The sequence below is a fragment of the Bos javanicus genome, chromosome 19 (assembly GCF_032452875.1).
Source record: "Bos javanicus breed banteng chromosome 19, ARS-OSU_banteng_1.0, whole genome shotgun sequence".
Lineage (NCBI taxonomy): Eukaryota > Metazoa > Chordata > Mammalia > Artiodactyla > Bovidae > Bos > Bos javanicus.
In genome coordinates this window covers 22,006,595-22,030,125 of record NC_083886.1, presented here as the reverse complement: position 1 = coordinate 22,030,125, position 23,531 = coordinate 22,006,595, and the positions used below count along the sequence as shown (strand labels likewise).

At 39.6% G+C, this 23,531-nt stretch overlaps 1 protein-coding gene across 1 annotated transcript in view; it reads right to left on the bottom strand.

Moving 5' to 3' along the window:
* TAOK1 (TAO kinase 1) overlaps positions 1-22,390 on the bottom strand; it is a 109,773-nt gene extending 87,383 nt beyond the window's left edge. The window contains exon 1 of the mRNA XM_061389516.1: positions 22,301-22,390. The gene's annotated coding sequence lies outside the window, so the exon portion shown is untranslated. The remainder of the gene's footprint in view (positions 1-22,300) is intronic.
* Between the last annotated feature and the right edge of the window lie 1,141 nt (positions 22,391-23,531).

Here is a 23,531-nt window from a genome sequence, read left to right as displayed (position 1 = left end):
TCTTCACTTTCTGCCATAAGGGTGGTGTCATCTGCATATCTGAGGTTATTGATATTTCTCCTGGCAATCTTGATTCCAGCTTGTGCTTCCTCCAGCCCAGCCTTTCTCATGATGTATTCTGCATAGAAGTTAAATAAGCAGGGTGACAATATACAGCCTTGACGTACTCCTTTTCCTATTTGGAACCAGTCTGTTGTTCCATGTCCAGTTCTAACCATTGCTTCCTGACCTGCATACAGGTTTCTCAAGAGGCAGGTCAGGTGGTCTGGTATGCCCATCTCTTTCAGAATTTTCCACAGTTGATTGTGATCCACACAGTCAAAGGCTTTGGCATAGTCAAGAAAGCAGAAATAGATGTTTTTCTGGAACTCTCTTGCTTTTTCCATGATCCAGAGGATGTTGGCAATTTGATCCGTGGTTCCTCTGCCTTTTCTAAAACCAGCTTGAACATCAGGAAGTTCACGGTTCACAACTGCTGAAGCCTGGCTTGGAGAATTTTGAGCATTACTTTACTAGCGTGTGAGATGAGTGCAATTGTGCGGTAGTCTGAGCATTCTTTGGCACTGCCTTTCTTTGGGATTGGAATGAAAATTGACCTTTTCCAGTCCTGTGGCCACTGCTGAGTGTTCCAAATTTGCTGGCATACTGAGTGCAGCACTTTCACAGCATCATCTTTCAGGATTTGGAATAGCTCAACTGGAATTCCATCATCTCCACTAGCTTTGTTCATAGTGATGCTTTCTAAGGCCCACTTGACTTCACATTCCAGGATGTCTGGCTCTAGGTCAGTGATCACACCATCGTGATTATCTGGGTCATGAAGCTCTTCTTTGTACCGTTCTTCTGTGTATTCTTGCCATCTCTTCTTAATATCTTCTGCTTCTGTTAGGTCCATACCATTTCTGTCCTTTATCGAACCCATCTTTGCATGAAGTGCTCCCTTGGTATCTCTAATTTTCTTGAAGAGATCTCTAGTCTTTCGCATTCTCTTGTTTTCCTCTATTTCTTTGCATTGATAGCTGAGGAAGGCTTTCATATCTCTCCTTGCTATTCTTTGGAACTCTGCATTCAAATGGGTATATGTTTCCTTTTTTCCTTTGCTTTTCGCTTCCCTTCTTTTCACAGCTATTTGTAAGGCCTCCTCAGACAGCTAGTTTGCTTTTTTGCATTTCTTTTTCTTGGGGATGGTCTTGAAATGAGGAACCTCTAAAACATTACATTAGTGAAAAAAGTCAGATACATACATTTTACGATTCAATTTATATAAAATATTGAGAAGAGGTAAATCTACAGAGATGAACACAGACTGGTGGTTATCAGCAGCAGGGAAAAGGGGGAAGAGGTAGTAACTACTTAATGTGTAAAGGGTTTGCTTCTGGGGTAAGTAAAATGCTCTGGAACTTAGAAAGAAGTGGTAATTATGCAGCAAAATGAATATACTAAATGCCACTGAATTGCTCATTTTAAAAGTATTAATTCAATGTTATATGAATTTCACTTCAAATTTTTAAAAGTCCATTCTAACCATCTGGGATAGAAATATTTACTAGTTGCATTAGACTCTTTCCTATAGTCTTGTTTCCCTTTTTATAAAGAAAAGCACACTGAACATAATTAATATTTTCCCGCTGACTCAGGATCATCATTGTGAACAACAATGAATATATGAGTAAGTCACCCCTATTCTGTTTTAATTATCTCTGAACCTCAGTTACCTTATCAGTGAAATGTCATATTTTGGTTCAATACAGGATATTTAAGTTTTAGAGCCACAGACACCTTTGAAAGTCTAATTAAGCTACAGATTACCTACCCTAGAAAAATGTATGTATGCACACATATACATAGCAAATTACATACAAACTGAAGAAGTTCACAGACCTACTGTAACTCATGCAAGCAATTCTCATGGGTTCAGCATTAAGATGGGGTAAGGACACCTATAGCATATTAAAAAGCAGAGACATTACTTTGCCAACAAAGGTCCGTCTAGTCAAGGCTGATTTTTCCAGTAGTCATGTATGGATGTGAGAGTTGGACTGTGAAGAAAGCTGAGCGCCAAAGAATTGATGCTTTTGAACTGTGGTGTTGGAGAAGACTCTTGAGAGTCCCTTGGACTGTAAGGAGATCCAAGCAGTCCATCCTAAAGGAGATCAGTCCTAGGTGTTCATTGGAAGGACTGATGCTGAAGCTGAAACTCCAGTACTTTGGCCACCTCATGTGAAGAGTTGACCCACTGGAAAAGACTCTGATGCTGGGAGGGATTGGGGGCAGGAGGAGAAGGGGACGACAGAGGATGAGACGGCTGGATGGCATCACCGACTCGATGGACATGAGTCCGGGTAAACTCCGGGAGTTGGTGATGGAGAGGGAGGCCTGGCGTGCTGCAATTCATGGGTTCGCGAAGAGTCAGACACGACTGAGCAACGGAACTGACTGAAGGATACGTAGTTAGATTATCTCTATGATCCTTTCAGTTTTAAATTTCCCATTCTACTGTAGTCTAATACTGGAATAGCCTCAAGATTTCCACAGGTTCATGAAAATGTGATTTTTATACTTTGTGTAGTTTTATAGTTATCTTAGTTCACTGACAAGCTGTTTATTATGACTGCTAGTTGCTATCCAATACTTAAGAGAACTTAAACATAAAAATTCAGATTCTATTCAACAATTAGTACTATGTATCCTATGCTAGGCATCATAAGGGAGGAAGAGAAAATAACCACAGTACCACTAAAGTTAAGACAATTAAGTAATTACAAAAAAAGAAAACACCTCATTAAGTACTAACCTGGGACAGTGAAAATGAGCCAAAAAGAATCTAGATAAGAACAAGGACAGGAGGAATTCCCTGGCGGTCTAGTGGTTAGGACACTGCTCTTCCACCGCAGGGCGCATGGGTTAAATCCGGGGTCAAGGAACTAAAATCCCACATGACGAATATCCCGGGGGGCCCGAGGGGACAAAGACAATAATAGTTTGGACCAGTTGGGGGCAATCTCAGGAAAGAACACTGGAATGGACAGGAAGAACAGATGAGATCAAAAGGGTACTAACAGGACATCATGAACATAGGCAGAGCAGGTATAATAAAATCTGTATGCTGGGCAGTAATGAGAAATAAGACCTCATAGGTATGGAGGGGCCAATCACAGATAAGGTTAAAATTAAACATAATAATTATTTGCAGCACCAACAAAATAAAGACAATCTATAGAACACAAAAAACTATCTGTGAGTCATATATCTGACAAGGGGTTAATATTCAAATATAACCTTTATATTTGAAAACTTTAAAAACTTTAAAGCTTTAAAAACTCATACAACTCAAGAGCAAAAAACCATACAATCCAAGTTAAAAATGGGCAGAGGATGCGAGTAGGTATTTTTCCAAAGAAAACATACAGAAGGCCAAGAGGTACATCAAAAGCTGCTCAATATCACTAATCATCAGGGAAATGGAAATCAAAACCACAGTGAGATATCACCTCACATCTGTTAAAATGGCTATTATCAAAAAGAAGAGAAGTGTTGGCAAAGATGTGGAGAAAAGGGAACCCTTCCATACTGTTAGCAGGAATATAAATTGAAGCAGCCACTATGAAAAACATTAGAGGGTCTAAAAAAAAAAAAACCTACCATATGATCCAACAATTCTACTTCTGAGTATTTATCTGAAGAAAATGAAAATTCTAAAAGATATATGCATCTCCATGCTCACTGCAACATTATTTACAACAACCAAGATAGAGAAACAACCTAAATGTCCATCACCAAATGATTGGACAGAGAAAATCTGACATACACACATATACATAAAAAAACACACAATGAAGTACTATTTAGCCAAAAAAGAGAAGAGAATCTTGCCATCTGGGACAACATGGATGGACCTTCAGTGAAATAGACAGAGAAAGAACACCATGTGATCTCACTTATATGTGGAATCTTGCAGGGGACGGATCAGGAACAAGGTCGAGATACAGAGAATAGATTGGCTGTTGCCAGAGGCAGGGACTGGGGGTGAACTAAACAGGTGAAGTGGATCAAAAGGTATAAACGTCTAGTTATAAAACAAATGTCACAGGGATGTAATGTATAGCCGCGTGGCTGTAATTAATAATATTGTATTGCACACTTAAAAGTTGCTAAGAGTAGAGATCATAGACGTTTTCATCACACACACACAAAAAATCTGTAACTATGTATGGTGACGAATGTTAACCTGACTTATTATAGTGATCATTTTACAATATATACAGCTATTAAATCATGTTGTACACCAGAAACTCGTATGTCAATTATACGTCAATTTAAAAAAGGACATATTTGCAAAGATAACCTATGGTAAAGAAATCAAAAGGGCTTCTCTGATGGCTCAGTGGTAAACAATCCACCTGTCAATGCAGGAGATGCAGGTTCGATCCCTGCATCGGGAATATCCTCTGGAGAAGGAAATGGCAACCCACTCCAGTATTCTTGCCTGGGAAATCCCATGGACAGAGGAACCTGGCAGGCTATATTCCATGGGGTTGCAAAGAGTCGGACACAACTTAGCAACTCAACAACAGCAAAGAAGTCAAAACAGATGTGAGAACAGAAAGGGACAAATGGGAAGCTTCTGGAATGTTAGAAACTTTTATAGCTTAGTCTGAGTGGTTGATAAATTTGTAAAATTTAATTTGTGCACTTTACTGTCTGTATACTTTACCACAACTGAAAAAAAGAAAAAGACACATAAATAGTTGCCAAATAATACAGCAGTTCTATAGGTGTGAATAGGTAACAGAAGAGTGGTGTGCTGGGAGATAAATCTTACAGTAATATGGAAGAGGAACTGAAATGGGAGAGGAAAAGTCAGCCTTTTAAGTAACTCAGAATTAAGGTAATCATACTAGCAAACACTTAAAGAACACAATATGCCAGGTACTGTTCTAAGAACTTTACATATAATAATGCTTCTAATCTTCTTAATAACCCTATGTGACAAGCCTATTATTATTATCCCCATTTTACCGATAAGGAAGCCAAGGCCCATGTTAAGTAACTGGCTGAAGATTTCTTAGCAATGAGCATATCCATGAAAAAAGAACTTTCTTTTCGTCAGACACATTACAAATATACCTATAAACAGACAACAAAACAAAAACCTAAAAATGGCAATCTCAACCTACCAACAAGAATAGGGACTAAAACAGTGCTTTACCAGGCAGGGAGGAAGCACATTCAGCAGCAACATCCCCTTTCCCCATCCTGTAACTTCAATGTCAGCACCATCCTCTCCCCAGTTTCAGTCAGCATTCCCACCTGGCTATAACCTCACTTAGCAAGGACACCTTCTGCCTAATCACCCTTACATGCCCTATTCCTAAAATAAGGCTTCACAAAATTAAAATACTTTTCAAGAATGCTAAAGATCTTTGAAAAAGAGAACATAAGGGTAAAACCATTTAAAAAGAAACTCCATGACTTCATGATCTATTGGATGAATGTAAGTGAGGAAAGAGATTAAAAGAAAAAAAAAAATATCCCAGTTTCTAGTTACAAGACTTTAGAAAGGTTGTAAAAAGAAAAAAAAATAGATGTCCATAAAAAACTTGCACACAAATTTTCAAAACAGCTTTACTTGCAATAGTCAAAAACTGGAAATGATGCAACTATCAATCAATAAGTGAATTAATGGTATATCACAACACAGGGATATTACTAAGGAACATAAAAAAGAACTGCTGATACACACAACATGGATAAATAGCACAGACATTATGCCAAGACAAAGAAGCCAAGCACAAAAACACATACTGTGTGATTCCATTTCTATGTAACTCTAGAAAAGACAAATCTAATTCACAATAACAGAAATCACATCAGTGGCTGTCTAAGAATAAGAGTAGAATGAGACTGTTCAGGAATTTTTAGATGAAATAAAAATGTTCTATATTTCACTAGGTTGATGGTTAGAGTCACTGATCTGTACGTTAAAAATGTGAATTTTACTGCCAAGTAAATTGTTGTTTGTTTAGTCACTAAGTTGTGCCCTTGGTAAAGTTAACTTTTTAAAAAAATGTTTTGCAAGAAGAGATGAAAAAGATGAGTTCTTTTTAGATATGTTGAACCCGATGTGCCTATAGATAACCAAGAAGTACAAAACTTCTTAAGCAGTTGGATACACAGGATGGGGTTGGGAGAGGCACTGGAAAGAACAGGCAGAAAAAGATGACCAGAGAGAGAAAGAAAAATATCAAGTGCCAAGAGACATCTACAGTTAAGGGAAGTCAGAAAGAACCAGTAAAACAAATTCTTAAGAAGGAGATAATCTAAAAATAAGCCCTTTTCTTCCAACCAAGGTAAGAAGACAGTTTTACAGATCAGAGTTACTTGTTTCCTTTAATCTTTTCTAAGGTTTTCTTATAAAAATTCCTACTCCTGACTCAGCTTTCAACTTGAATTTTCTGTTCTCAACAGCTAGACTCCCTCTTATTCTATTACCAACACCCCTATGACTAGCAATTCACATACCTAAAAAGAAATGCTCACTAACAGTAATAGAAAGGCATATCACATACACTAGCATTTCATGTACAAAGAACTGATGAAAGATTCTCACACTCAAAAAATTACAGAAAATGAGGTGGATGAACCTAGAGCCTTCTATACAGAGTGAAGTAAGTCAGAAAGAGAAAAACAAAAATCATATATTAATACATACAGACAGCAAGGAGATCAATCCAGTCAATCCCAAAGGAAATTAATCCTGAATATTCACTGAAAGGACTGAAGCAAAAGCTCCAAAATTTTGGCTACCTGGTGCAAAGAGCTGATTCATTGAAAAAGACCCTGATGCAGGGAAAGATTAAGGACAGGAGAAGAGGCGGCAGACAGTTTGAGCGAACTGCGGGAGATAGTGAAGGACAGGGAGGCCTGGCATCCTGCAGTCCACGGGGTTGCAGAGTCAGCCACGACTGAGAGACTAAACAACAACAGTGGAATGCAGAAAGATGGTACTGATGAACCTATGTGCAGGGCAGCAGTGGAGATGAAGACAGACAGAACAAGCTTATGGGCATGGTGGGGGGCAGTGAGTGGGAAGGAGAGAGTGGGACAGATGGAGAGCAGCATGAACACATACACACTAACCTATGTGGGAATTTGCTGGATGACTCAGGGAACTCAAACCAGGGCTCTGTGACAATCTAGAGGGGTGAGATGGGGTGGGAGGGAGGCTTAAAAGCGAGGGGACATATGTATACCTATAGCTGATCCATGTTGATGTACAGCAGAAACCAACACAATACTGTAATTATCCTTCAATTAAAAATTAAAAATTAAAAAATCTAAAAGAATGAAAAAAATTAGAGAAAAGGTTCAGTAGAGTGATACAGGCAGAAACCCAGAGAGAAGGCAGTAAAAAACAAAATAAATAAATAAGACTCAGCAGATATTAATCTGTGAAACTTTAAAACGCAGTGAAATTAGTCTATACTTGTAACATTTCCCAAAAATCTTAGACAAAAAATGTTATTTACAAGAATACCACTGCTAGTTCATTTAAGTCTAATTAACAATATTAAGTCGAATCAACAATATTTGATTGATTATCCAATCAGTTTTTTTCCCTCCTTCTACCCTACTGCCAAATAGTTTTTACCCAACCAAATAAGAGTACAACCCAGGCTTTACAGACACTCCTGGCTCCAGCACTTACTGGCCTAGCCAGTAAGTTATTTAACTTCAAGAGCATCAGTTACCCCCTACAAAATGCAACTTGCTATTCACCTTTCAGGGATGTTATGAAAAACTTAAATAAAACATGTATTAATATATATGTGTGTGTGTGTGTATATACACATACATATAAAGTAGTGCCTGAATCAATAAACAGTGGGTCTTCTTACTACTAAAATTCTAATCATAAATGTCACATAATTCATTTTTGAAATGACTAAATAAGCTGTAAATCAACATATATTTATCATAGCTGAAATATTTCAGTTCTCCTTTTCAGGACATACTGCACTTTTTTACCTTCTCTGTGAAATCTCTTTAGGCCATATAACTTGTTTTGGCCAATAAATGATAAGCCAAAATGATATGACCCTCTTCTAGAAAGACACTTTAAGAACCAGTGAGTTATTAGCAACAGTCTCCTTCCCATGGCAAGAAATCATGGAACCATGTGATGTAATCTCCATTAATCTGAGATCCTACATAGTAAGAACAACAGAATGCCCCACCAGCCCACACTATATACACATCATGTCAAGCAAAAAACATTTGTCCTGTTAAGTCTCTGAAATGTTTGAACTGTTACCACTACATAACCTGGTCTCTCCTGACTGATACACAACCAAAGCCAAAATCACTATCTTTCCCTTTTTTTGAAAAATTAGAGTCATTCTTAACATATCCTTTCCCCTACCTCTAGTGAACTGATCTCCATCAATATTTCTACCTTCAGTTCAGTTCAGTCGCTCAGTTGTGTCCAACTCTTTGAAACCCCATGAATTGCAGCACGCCAGGCCTCCCTGTCCATCACCAACTCCCAGAGTTCACTCAGACTCATGTGCATCGAGTCGGTGATGCCATCCAGCCATCTCATTCTCTGTCGTCCCCTTCTCCTCCTGCCCCCAATCCCTCCCAGCATCAGGGTCTTTTCCTATGAGTCAACTCTTCCCATGAGGTGGCCAAAGTATTGGAGTTTCAGCTTCAGCATCAGTCCTTCCAATGAACACCTAGGACTGGTCTCCTTAAGGATGGACTGGTTGGATCTCCTTGCAGTCCAAGGAACTCACAAGAGTCTTCTCCAACCAATACCACAGTTCAAAAGCATCAATTCTTCAACGCTCAGCTTTGGAGCTTGGAAGGCTGCAGTCCATGGGGTCACTGAGGGTTGGGCACGACTGAGAGACTTCACTTTCACTTTTCACTTTCATGCACTGGAGAAGGAAATGGCATCCCACTCCAGTGTTCTTGCCTGGAGAATCCTAGGGACGGGGGAGCCTGGTAGGCTGCCGTCTATGGGGTCGCAAAGAGTCGGACACAACTGAAGTGACTTAGCAGCAGCAACAGCAGCTTTCTTCACAGTTCATCTCTCATATCCATACATGACTACTGGAAAAACCACAGCCTTGACTAGAGGGAACTTTGTTGGCAAAGAAATGTCTCTGCTTTTTAATATGCTATCTAGGTTGATTATAACTTTCCTTCCAAAGAATAAGTGTCTTTTAATTTCATTGCTGCAATCACCATCTGCAGTGATTCTGGAGCCCAGAAAAATAAAGTCAGCCACTGTTTCCCCATCTATTTGCCATGAAGTGATGGCACCAGATGCCATGATCTTAGTTTTCTGAATGTTGAGCTTTAAGCCAACTTTTTCACTCTCCACTTTCACTTTCATCAAGAGGCTTTTGAGTTCCTCTTCACTTTCTGCCATAAGGGTGGTGTCATCTGCATATCTGAGGTTATTGATATTTCTCCCGGCAATCTTGATTCCAGCTTGTGCTTCCTCCAGCCCAGCCTTTCTCATGACGTACTCTGCATAGAAGTTAAATAAGCAGGGTGACAATATACAGCCTTGACGTACTCCTTTTCCTATTTGGAACCAGTCTGCTGTTCCATGTCCAGTTCTAACCATTGCTTCCTGACCTGCATACAGGTTTATCAAGAGGCAGGTCAGGTGGTCTGGTATGCCCATCTCTTTCAGAATTTTCCACAGTTGATTGTGATCCACACAGTCAAAGGCTTTGGCATAGTCAAGAAAGCAGAAATAGATGTTTTTCTGGAACTCTCTTGCTTTTTCCATGATCTAGAGGATGTCAGCAATTCTATCCCTGGTTCCTCTGCCTTTTCTAAAACCAGCTTGAACATCTGGAAGGTCACGGTTCACGTATTGCTGAAGCCTGGCTTGCAGAATTTTAAGCATTACTTTACTAGCATGTGAGATGAGTGCAATTGTGCGGTAGTCTGAGCATTCTTTGGCACTGCCTTTCTTTGGGATTGGAATGAAAACTGACCTTTTCCAGTCCTGTGGCCACTGCTGAGTTTTCCAAATTTGCTGGCATACTGAGTGCAGCACTTTCACAGCATCATCTTTCAGGATTTGAAATAGCTCCACTGGAATTCCATTACCTCCACTAGCTTTGTTCGTAGTGATGCTTTCTAAGGCCCACTTGACTTCACATTCCAGGATGTCTGGCTCTAGGTCAGTGATCACACCATCGAGATTATCTGGGTCGTGAAGATCTTTTTTGTACAGTTCTTCTGTGTATTCTTGCCACCTCTTATTAATATCTTCTGCTTCTGTTAGGTCCATACCATTTCTGTCCTTTATCAAGCCCATTTTTGCATGAAATGTTCCCTTGGTATCTCTAATTTTCTTGAAGAGATCTCTAGTCTTTCGCATTCTGTTGTTTTCCTCTATTTCTTTGCATTGATCACTGAGGAAGGCTTTCTTATCTCTCCTTGCTATTCTTTGGAACTCTGCATTCAAATGGGAATATCTTTCCTTTTCTCCTTTGTTTTTCGCTTCCCTTCTTTTCACAGCTATTTGTAATCTCTCTCAAATCCATCATATGAGTGCTACTCCTTATTTATAGGCTTCTGTAATGACCTTCTAACCAACCTCTCTATGTATAATTTTTGCCCATCTATTCTCTGCAATAATTCCAGAGTAATCTTTTCAAAACATAAATCTGATCATACCATATCCTTGCTTTTATATGGTTTTCATATCAAATAGGAGCACAGCAAAAAAGGGCCTTCAAGAAATAACTGTAAGAGGCACTTGCCTGGTGGTCCAGTGACCAAGACTCTACACTCCCAATGCAGGGGGCCCTGGGTTTGATCCCTGGTCAAGGAACTAGATTCCAGATGTCACAACTAAAAGATCCTGCATGCCGCAACTAAGACCCAGTGCAGACAAGTATTTTTCTAAATTAATTTAAAAAAACAACAAGGATTAATTTTTTTTAAAAAAAGGAAAAAAGAAATAACTGTGAGAGATGCTGCAAATGTTCCATATGTTGTTGTGCATGGGAGTTACAGTAGTATATAAATTTGCAAAAATTCAACAAGCTTACACTTAATATTTATGCATTTTGCTGCACTAATTATAACTCAATTAAATAGTTTAAAAGATACATGGCCCCAAAGTAGTTTTTGAGCTTCATTTTACTGAATTTCCCTTCCAAACAACATAGCCTACAGCCACAAACTATAAGTAATTACACTCTTATTAGACACTGATCTTTCATGTTCTACTTTTCTTCAAGATTCATACAATATTTCACTCCCATAAGGGGTCACTCCACCTAAACATTCCTTGACTTTCCTTCACTTGTACAATAACAGCTCTTTGTAACTTTTCACTACGCCAGTGAGTCTCAATAAGAGGTGATTTTACTCCCCAGGGGGCATTTGACAATGTCTGGAAACATTTTTAATTGTCACAACTGGGAAGAGGGAGTGCTTCTGGTATCTAAAGGTAAAGGCCAGGGATACTGCAAATGGTCTTCTACAACACAGACCCCCCACAACAATGAATTATCCTACCTAAAATGTCAATACTGCCATGATTGAGAAATTTCGCACTGCGTTTTTATATAATTTGTCTCCAAGTCTGTTTCCCTGCTAAACTGAAAAAACAGGAGAGATTAAATCGTACTCATTTCAGTATCTCAGCTTAGTACCTAGCAAATAGCATTTAAAAATGTATAATAAGAGATGTCATCACTGAACCTATTTTGATAATCACAGTGCCTGGAATGTAGCACTCAAAAGATACATAACAAGTACATGTGTTATTACAGAATCTTATTTTGATACTAAAGCTATATAGTATACTAGCTACACTGGTGGTGATTTAGTCACTAAGTCATGTCCGACTCTTGTGACCCCATGGACTGCAGCCCACCAGGCTCCTTTGTCCACGGGATTCTCCAAGCAAGAATACTGGAGTGGGTTGCCATTTCCTTCTCCAGGGGATCTTCCCGACCCAGGAATTGAACCCAGGTCTCCTGCATTGCAGACAGATGCTTTACCAACTGAGCTATGAAGAAAGCCCACTGGTAGTCTTTAAATTTAAATTCCATCAATTACCATTCTGATTGGATGCATTCATAGTAAAAATCAACAGATTATAAACTATAATCTATGTATTTCAAGTAGTTAAATTGAAATTGATATCTATATTAAGCTTAGACCAAATAAGAGTAAACCAAATAGCTTAATGACTATGTTTGAAAAGGATTAAAAGAATAAAACTTTAAAAAAAAATGTTTTAATCACATATCACAATGCCACCTGAATAAGATAAAGCAGAATAATAGAAAACTAAAATTTGGGATACCATTTCACTTAATATTAATCCAATATAATTTATATTAAAAAAAAAACATAATGGCAGTATACCTTAATGTATTGTCAAAAACAATTAGTTTTTGTATTACTTAATAAACATTTTGTATCTCAACAACAGAACCATTTTATTGGTGATGACTGGATTTATCACCTCTAAGATAACCATAAAATACATTTTAGATGTTTGCTTACTGTATCTATTTCACTATTCCTCCCCTAATATACTCCTTGCCATCTCCTGGAAGGTTGAACGAAAATGTGTATTTACAAGGCTTTTAAATTAACCAGATGCCTTATTAAATTTAGTTGTTTAGAGTAGACAGACTGTAAAATGTTAGTAGCCTAAGTATTCAATTGAAGGAAAATTTTTGAGAGAATGATTTATTATTAAAATATCTGCATTCCAAATCTGATAAATAAAAATGAAAAGTTCTTAATTTGATTACTATCTAAAGTTTTCAAAACATTTAACTGCCAACGTGGGTCCATTCTGGTTGATTGAAAAAAAAAAAATGCAAAAAAAGAAAAAATCACATTCCGTCCTTCTTAAAGACACAAAACCCAATTCCCTTCTGATACTGAAACTATTTTTGCCAACAAAGGTCCGTCTAGTCAAAGCTATGGTCTTTCCAGTAGTCATGTATGGATGTGAGAGTTGGACTATAAAGAAAGCGTCAAAGAATTGATGCTTTTGGACTCTCGTGTTGGAGAAGACTCTTGAGAATCCCTTGGACTGCAAGGAGATCCAACCAGTCCATCCCGAAGGAAATCAGAAGGACTAATGCTGAGGCTGAAACTCCAATACTCTGGCCCCCTGATGCGAAGAACTGACTCACTGGAAAAGACCCTGGTGCTGGGAAAGATTGAAGGCGGGAGGAGAAGAGGATGACAGAGGATGAGATGGTTGGATGGCATCACCGACTCAATGGAAATGAGTTTGGGTAAACGGGAGTTGGTGATGGACAGGGAGGCCTGGTGTGCTGCAGTCCATGGGGTCGCAAAGAGCTGGACACCACTGAGCGACTGAAATGAACTGAAACTATTAATACTAAATGCAAAAGCAAAACAAAAAATAAATTTAAAAACCCACCACCCTTATCATTGATTTGATGATTAAATAATAAACAATATCTATTTCTTATGTATTCAACCAAAGAAAAACTCATTTGGTAACAATCCATTATTTAGGGATTTAGTAAAACTTCTTTTACTACAGGAACAAACTCTTTTGTAAAGCTTATTCTTCTAAGAATCAGATATATTAGTCAGATATATCAGATATATTAGATACTTATCAAAGTATCTAATATACATTACAAAACAAAATTCATGTATCACTATTGTTGTTTTCCCCTAAAACCATGCTATTTTTGAACACAGTGATTTCTCCAGTTTACATTTGCATGCATATCCACAATGAGCTCAAAGTATCACATAAACAAATATCCATATTCTATACTTTCTACAGTTAGCATTCAAGTTTTTCTACTACAGAGCATTTCTTTCCTAAGTAGAAATTTTTCACATCTTTTCCTTCTTAAAATCCTTTTAGCCTTAAGTTTTATGGCATTACTTCACAGAACTGAACTTTCATACATAATACACAAAACGATTTTGTCAGTATCTAAATTAAAGATAAAAGGATCTTTTCATTACTCTGTGTTTAAATTATTTGTGCTTTTCCAGGTAATGGGAAAATTACCATCACTAACAATCACATAAAGTAAAGAATGTGAAAGTGAGCACACTACACTGCACCCCAGGACTCAGAACCCTTGAATTTTAAGAAACAACTGAAACAGTGTACTCCTACGAAGTGATGGTCTCTATAAAACATCACAGTCATCACCTATCATTTACACAGCAAGAGTTAACTTAAAGTCTACATATTAAATATTATACTATATACCATACAGAGTTTTTCGTGCAACGTTGAAGACTCAAGTTTCCTTATCAAGTACAATTACACATTAGTAAGTTATTAAAACAATCAAGGATTACGGATGCTTTTGGCAAAGAGACAAAGCTTTTCCAATTTTGAGTGACACTAAATTCCCAAGTGTAAAAAAGGAAAAAAACCTTGACCTTGTTTAATAATGCTGTTCATCAACTTTTTTCTGAAACTTTTCTCAGTTTTCATGGGAATAAATTGGAAGAAATCAGTCCAAAATACAAACTATAGAGACTTGTAACTACTATCATTAAGTCAATTAAAAACATCAAAACATAAGGGTATCTTTAGACAATGCACAGAAGTACACTGAAATTTTTCAAATATACTCAATACATTTAGTAATAATAATAAACTTTATTGAATTACATGTTACAACTAATAGTTTAAATCTACATATGCCTCAAAAATATATTTTATTATGCTCCAAATAAAGTTTTGTTTTTTTTTTTTAATAAATTCTGCAATTCGTGAGAAACTGCCCTCACGTAAGATGTGACATTAGATATGTGATAATATATTCCCCAAAATAAAAACCTCAGAAGTTATCATCATACCCCAAACTGCTGGCATCCTGCCCAGGACTTACTAGACAAAAGTCTTCAGTACCCTACAAGATTTAAGACCTAGGAAAGGTAAATATGTGCAACATAACTAACAAATAGATGAGAGACTAGAATCAGGAGAGACTGAAAGGAGAGTTGTTGAAAGAAAAAGAAAAAATAAGCATATTCAGATATGAGGGTTCAAAAAGAAATTTCAAAACAATTTAACTGTGTACCCAGAACTCATAAAAATAAAGCCAAAAGAAGTTTCCCATTACAACGCTCACCTTTACTTACATATCACACTCTGACATTTCCTCATTATTTTTCATTAAAAAAACCTGGTGTTGTGATCCACTAAATTGAACTGACAAGTTACTAATGGGTCACAACCTAAAATTTGAAAAGAACTGGTTTAGAGGAACTGACAACCATGGGAAGGTCCCTGCTTTCCTCTGAATATCTAGTTTGAGAAAACTATTTAAGTGGAAAAAATGAAAAGACAGAATTCCTCCACGGCAGGGACCAAGTCTTATTGGCACATGATCATCACTTAACATTTGCTGAATTAATATACTGTGGAATATAAAGCATGTTCAAGGTGGGACATACCTACAAAACACACCTAGAAAAAGCCTTAGGAGAACATGACTACTTTGAATTCCTTCAAAGCCAGGGACACTGAAAAGAGTTCCAGGAAGTAGAAGTATGAGACTTAGAAGTCTCCTTGGACTGCAAGAAGATCAAACCAGTCAATCCTAAAGAAAATCAACCCTCAATATTCATTGGAAGGACTGCTGATGACGCTGAAACTCCAAAACTCTGGCCACCTGATTCGAAGAGCCAACTCATTGTAAAAGACCCTGATGCAGGGGGAAACAAGGCAAAAGGAGAAGCGGGTGGCAGAGGATGAGATGGTTAGATATTAATAGCATCACTGACTCAATGGACATGAATTTGAGCAAACTCCGGGAGATGGTGGAGGACAGAGGAGCCTGGCGGGCTACAGTCCATGGGGCTGCAAAAAGTTGGACACAAACTCAGTGACTGAACACCAACAACAACTAAAGGGAAAGGAAATTTTGTCTTCAAGACAGGTTTACATCCAGCAAAGGAAAAAGAAAATCTCTTACAGAACCACATAGTAGTTCATTATAGGTACAAAAAGTTTGCAAGCTACCCTTGGTTAGAAAGTGTAACCTTTTCTGGGACTTCTGTGACAGTCCAGTGGCTAAGACTCTGAGCTCCCAATGGAGGGCACTGGGGTTTGATCCCTGGTCAGGAAACTAAATTCCACATGCCGCAACTAAAGATCCCCCATGCAGCAATGAAGATTGAAGATCCCACATGGTAAGTAGGACTCAGTCAGCCAAATAAATAAATATTATTTTAAAAAAGAAATTCTAACCATTTCTTTCAAAAATATGTTATATGCATATATATATATATACACACACTCACACATACACAGAGAAAGAGAGGTCCAAATGTATAAATCTAACTTCAAATAAAAATTATGGAATATAATTCATTCTTAAAAATTAAGACTCCCTATCTTCATTTGTAAACATTTATTAAGTGGCCAGTATGTGAAAGCCAACATCTTACTGAGTGCTTACTACATATCAAGCAATATGTTAAGTACTTAACAAGTATTATCCCATTTAAACCTAACAACCTTATAAAGTAGACATTATTTTCATTTTATAGACCAGGAAAGTGTTCAGTCACTCAAGACGACTCTTTGCAACCAGGGACTGTAGCCTGCCATGCTCCTCTGTCCATGGAATTCTCCAGGCAAGAATACTAGAGTGGGTTGCCATTCCCTTCTCCAGGGGATCTTCTCAACCCAGGGATTGAACCCAGGTCTCCTGCATTGCAGGCGTATTCTTTACCATCTGAGCCACTAGGGAAGTTTGTTAGTCACTCAGCTGTGTCCGACTCTTTGAGACCCCATGGACTGTAGCCCACCAGGCCTCTCTGTCTATGTGATTTTCCAGGCAAGAATACTGGAGTGGGTTGCCATTTCCTTCTCTGAGCCACCAGGGAAAGTGAGGCTTAAAAAGTGACATAAAGAAGTCACACAGCTAATAAATGGTGAAATTAAGATACATTAAATGCTTGGAAGGAAAGTTGTGACCAACTTAGACAGCATATTGAAAAGCAGAGACATTACTTTGCCAACAAAGGTCCGTCTAGTCAAGGCTATGGTTTTTCCAGTGGTCATGTATGGATGTGAGAGTTGGACTGTGAAGAAAGCTGAGTGCTGAAGAATTGATGCTTTTGAACTGTGGTGTTGGAGAAGACTCTTGAGAGTCCCTTGGTCTGCAAGGAGATCCAACCAGTCCATTCTGAAGATTAGCCCTGGGATTTCTTTGGAAGGAATGATGCTAAAGCTGAAACTCCAGTACTTTGGCCACCTCATGCGAAGAGTTGACTCATTGGAAAAGACTCTGATGCTGGGAGGGATTGGGGGCAGGAGGAGAAGGGGACGACAGAGAATGAGATGGTTGGATGGCATCACTGACTCGATGGACGTGAGTCTGAGTGAACTCCGGGAGTTGGTGATGGACAAGGAGGCCTGGAGTGCTGCAATTCATGGGGTCGCAAAGAGTCAGACACAACTGAGCAACAGAACTGAACTGAAGCGCCAGTTTATTATTGGTGACTACAGATCCAAATATTGTGCTCCATACCATTATCTGTTGATGCTTTTCTCAGAGGAGAAGGCAATGGCGACCCACTCCAGTACTCTTGCCTGGAAAATCCCATGGATGGAGGAGCCTGGTAGGCTGCAGTCCATGGGGTCGCTAAGAGTTGGACACGACTGAGCGACTTCACTTTCATTTTTCAATTTCATGCATTGGAGAAGGAAATGGCAACCCGCTCCAGTGTTCTTGCTTGGAGAATCCTAGGGACAGGGGAGCCTGGTGGGCTGCCGTCTATGGGGTTGCACAGAGTCAGACATGACTGAAGCTACTTAGCAGCAGCAGCAGCAGCTTTTCTCAGAAACTGAACTTTGCATGTGTGCTCCTTAAATGAAGTAATTCATTTATTTCTGAATCTGCACAACACTATCATATTGAATAACTTTATCAAAAGGAAAAATCATCCCCTTCTTAACTTTAAAGATAAGTTGCTGCTAATTCGCTTCAGTTGTGTCCAACTCTGTACGACCCCATAGACGGCAGCCCATCAGGCTCCGCCGTCCCTGGGATTCTCCAGGCAAGAACACTGGAGTGGGTTGCCATTTCCTTCTCCAATCCATGAAAGTGAAAAGTGAAAGTGAAGTCGCTCAGTCGTGTCCAACTCTTAGCGACCCCATGGACTGCAGCCTACCAGGCTCCTCCATCTATGGGATTTTCCAGGCAAGAGTACTGGAGTGGGTCGCCATTGCCTTCTCCAAAGATAAGTTAGGGTACATTAAATGTAGTTATGTTTACATAACAATTCCAGTGTCATTGATATTTTTAACAGGCTATATATTTATTATATAAAGTATTTAGTAACCTGTACTTTCATTAACTCTATTTACATGCCAAGTACTTTATATTGTGAAAAGCCTTTCCACCTTTTATGGGCCACTCAATTCTGTCACTAGGTAAGAGGATGCAGCCTTAAACTCTATTTCAGAACAAAAAGTCTTCTAGCACAAACAAGAGACTGATATAGAAATAATTGTTACCAAATGTTGACAGAACATCCCAACTGAAACTGTTTCTAGTCCCTCCAAACAATTTTTAAATTCATGTGGATTTTTTAAGAAGGTATGAGACACTTTAATGATACTAAATATTAATTTTTATCATTAAAAATTAAAAATTTTAATCCAATATAATGGATTTGTGTTTTTTACACTTACATTTATTTATTTTTTAGTTCTACCAGTTTATTGCTACCAACCCATCTCCCTCCACCCTCATGCATGCATGCTCAGTCATCTAACCCCATGGGCTGCAGCCCGCCAGGCTCCTCTGTCCATGGACTTTTCCAGGCAAGAATACTGGAGTGGGTTGCCATTTCTTTCTCCTACACTCACATTTTAAAATTTGAAACCCTGAACAATAAAAAAAATAATCCAGCCATGAACAAGTACAGAAACCTAAAGGTGGATGAACATACATTGGCACTCTGATACAACAATCTCACTTTTATTTTTGACTACAGAATTGAACCTTTAGAAGAGATTCATTCATATATAATCCGGAACTGAACAGCAGCCCTTAACTAATACATATAAAAAAGCTCCTAATTTCTAAAAAGTTAATAGTATGAGTGCAATTGTTACAACAGACTACTGATAACCAAAAAGATATACACAGGAGAGAGAAAATGCTTTTAATATTTGAAGTGGTCAAAGAAAAACAGAATTTATTTCCAGGTAATCTGAATAACAGATCAATCTCAAATGTAAATTCAATGCCAAGAATTGGCCCTCTAGATAACTTCTGGATTTACTAAGTATTCATATCCACTGCGTGCATGCTAAGTCATTTCAGTCATGTCAGACTCTCTGTGACCCTATGGACCGTCACCCACCAGACTCCTCTGTCCACGGAATTCTCCTGGCAAAAATACTAGAATGGGATGCTGTGCCCTCCTCCAGCTCCATATTTACAAGTACTAGAAAATTCTTAAATTACACTTTTTATGGTTAAGAGTATTTGGTTCTTCTAGTATTTTGCAAATAATTAGTTTCTTTCATACTAGTGGGATGGCATCATAACATGGGATCAAGTATCATGCCTATACTTTGATATGCAGAAAGCATGGTGTATACTAACATGGTCAATTAACTGCATATCTACTGTTCTCCCAATATATATATTACAGAAAATACAGTAACTACTTTCTATTTAGTTCACTCATACTTTTGGTCCTGTATATTGTTATGTTTCTTTAAAACCTTTCAGAGTTTAAATGTTTGAGAAAATATCCTTTAATTTGGAAGGATACTTAGTTACTGTCAAGATAATTCTATATAAAACCTTTTAAAACTAAATTGATTCTAACAAATTCTTCCATCTATAAAGCATGAGAATTATAACAAAATTAGCAAATCAGATACGAGAATGCCAAAAATTAAGTCATTAAAAGGGAATTCAGAGAGTCAGTTGTGAAAGAACAGGAAGTGATGTCCACTGCCATTTTGTAGATGAACTATTTAGAAACACAAGAGGTACCATACTAATCTGCAATCAACCAACTCAGACTAACAGTTCTCAGTATTCTCTTTCTGACAGCAGCATCAGAACTCAGTTGCCATAACCCTCAGTTTTTCCCCCAATAATGAATTTACCTAATTGGTCATGAACATAATTTTACCACTTTTAGCAGAATTCCTACCAACTATTGACAAGGGTCTCTTTATAATTTTTCTAAAGAGTACTTCTTAGTTCCAGCATTCTGATGTATAGCAAGTAGTTTACCTATATTCTGTCTACATCCTTAAGTTTTATAACCCTTATTGACAAATCCCCTCTCTCTACATCTTTGAAAGACAAAACAGACACTCTTTAATAAGCAGTATGCTGGGGTTTACACATGCTAATATATATGAATTAATTATCAACAACAAGCCATAATACAGAGAATTAAACTTTACGTCACAGTTTGCCATACAGGGAAAAACTGCCCACCACAACATGCAGCATTGTGCCATGAAATAAAGATTCAAATGAGAAGTGCTGTTTAAATTTAAATGAATTCAGATAAAAAATCAGGAGAATAAAGAAAGCAAGTAGATTTGCCAAGTAAAAATAATAAAAACTGACTTAACATACCATTAACGTGTCCTCCTATATTAAAATCATGAAATAAGACAGAAACTAAATTAATGCTTAACACTACTACTGCCTCTAACATCTTTAAATCCTTGTCTTAAAATGGGTTTCAAAATGCAACAAACACCAAAAGAGCTCTGATGAACAATGTAAAATGTAGATGGCAGGGAAGTATTTAAAAACAAGTCAGCCACTAAGTAAAGCTTAAACAATAAATACAACTTGCTAGTAAAATGTCAAGACATGATTTCTGTATTTAGTCATCTTCATCACTCTGTGTAACAGTTATTTAATTATATGAATATTCAAGTATGGAACGTTTTGAACTCACTCCATCAGTAAAGAGAAAAGTATCAACTATAGACTTCAAGACTACTCTTTGGTCACAAGAAGAACTTGGCAACATACTTCTAGAATGTAATTTTTTTTTAATTTATTTCTATTCTACTAAACAAAACCAATAAGTACTACCGCAAACCAGATAAGATGATTTGTCTTAAACAAATATGACATGAAGCAAAAGTGGAAAATGACTTTTTGACTACAGAATATTCTACTACAGCATAATCAGGCAAATTAACGTTTATTTTTCCCTTACACTAAGAAACAAAGCATTTGCAATAGAAAGGTGTGTGGCCTAATCATTTTGGGAAAATTCCATTTCGATGTATACAAAATAGTATTAACCCTAAAAATTCACAGCTCAGGGAGAAGCAATGTCCATCAGACATCCTGTCTGTACAGAATAATCTTGAATAATTCTTCAAGTAAAAGTCATAGGAAGAGGGGAAAAAAAAAGTGGGAAATCAGAGAAAACAAAATTATTTTACTTGAATCTTAACGAAAACCCAATATGCTCACACAAAGTCAATCTAGTGTTCAAATGAGAGAGCAAGAGAGACCATCAAAACTGTTCCTAACATGGCAGGGTCCCTCTTGAGTGGCCATATCCCCGCAATAACAACAGGAACAGATATACTTCCCACGGACAGATCTCAAGAGGAAGAGTATTAAACCGGTACTGTTATCGATTTAAAACCAAAGGAAAAGGGGTAACCTTTCTAAGGGAATCGCCATTACTTCCCTCTCCCGCTCCCCCTCCCTTCAGTGTATACACGGGCCTGTGTATGAAGAAACTGCCTTGGACTTCTGCAGCACTGCAGCAGACTAAAGGATGGGGAAGGGTAGGGGGAAAGAAACGCTTCCATCACCCCTACAGAAGTGGGGTACAGACTTCCTGGGGAGCGGGAGGAATCTACCCAGTAGACTACCCAGAGCAGTCTCCCTTCTCAAGAATACACAGACACTACAAAGGAGAAGAGGGAGGAGCAGAGGGATCAGAAGGGAAGGGGACCTCGCGCCTTTAAGTCGGGGTGCACATCAACCCTGTCTCCCTAGGAGGGCCACACCTTCCTCGAGACATCCCCTTCCACCACCCCTTCCGGTGACCCTCAGGAAAGAGGAATGCAATTGCTCTTGCCCCTCAAAACAGGAGGGCGCCTAGCTCACCAGCTTCCTCACCCCACCCACAGAATCACAGACCCTCCTTGTCTCCCTCCCCCACCCCACCCCCACATCCCAGCTTCCGCGCAGCGGCCAGAGTGGGCCGAATTTCCCCGCCCCCTCCATGTCTCCCTTTCCCAAAGCAGAGGTGCCCTTACCCTTTCGCCGACAGGTCTGGGGCGGAGTAGGCAGGCGCAGCCCCCTGCAGCGCCGAGGGAGCCGCTATGCTGGAGGGCGAGGAGTGAGGAGGAGGGGGCCAGGCGACAGACCGCCGCCCCCCCCCCCGGAGCCCCAGCAAGCCGCCCAGCCCAAGCTCTGCGACAAGGGGCGGGGGGGGGGGGGGCGAGGGGACGACCGGGGTCGAGGAGGCGCCCTCAGCGCTTGGGCTCAGCTAAGATGGCGCGGGGAAGTGCCGGGAGCCTCCGCCGCCGCCGCCGCCGCCGCCTCGGGGGAACCGGCCCGGGCCTCGGCCGCCTCCTGTCCTCACACAGCCGAGGCCCTCTCGGTCCCCCGCCGCGGCCCCTCGGCGGGCGGGCCCACGCACAGCCCTCCGCCACCACCACCACCCCTGGAAAGGGGGCGCTCACAAAGGGAAGAGAGGCCCCGGGCCGGCCGGCCGGCGGCGGGGCGGGGTCCCCAGGGGCCGGAGGCCTCAGAGGTTGCGGGTGCCTCGCGCTCTCGGCCCGCGAAGGGCGCAGGCAAGCGGGACCCCTTCTCTCTCCTTAGGCAGGCGGAGGCACCGACTCACTCTCTTTGCCACCCTCCCTCTCTCTCTCCGAGCCCTGAAGCCACAGAGCCCGGCCGCTGCCCAGATTCCCCCCCTTCCCCGACACCACTCCCCTCCTCCCGACAGTCATCCCAGTCTCCGATCTCGCGAGATTTCCCGCCTGACAGGCTCGACCCTGCGCGAGACAAGACTGCGTACGCGTGCACGCCCTCACGGGAACGCGCGAGTGCTAACACTGGGCGGAGTCTCACGAGTGTCCCGGAGTTTACAGCCTCTGTCCAGCCCCGGCTCGCTCAGCTGGCGGAGCTCTTCTGCCACGCGGGCGTCAGGTGCGTTTATTTCACCCTGAAACCTAAGAAAGAAGAGCTTATCTGCTCTCCTCCGCCTCTGCTTTTCCCATTCCCAAAGTATCTGCACCCCCCACCCATAACCCTGAGAATGAAGTTTTCCCTGACGTGTTGAATAATCCCCTTCTTACACACTTTACTTCAATCCCTCCTTGGAATTCAGAGATAAGCTGGTCAGCGTAATCAGTATATAATTGAGTTTTTCAGATTCGAAAAGTTTATAGTAATTTTTGGAACGGTAATAAGAGAAATACAGATCTACACCATCCTATATGTTAGCGATGGTAGAAAAAGGACAAATTCTTGAAAAGTTTT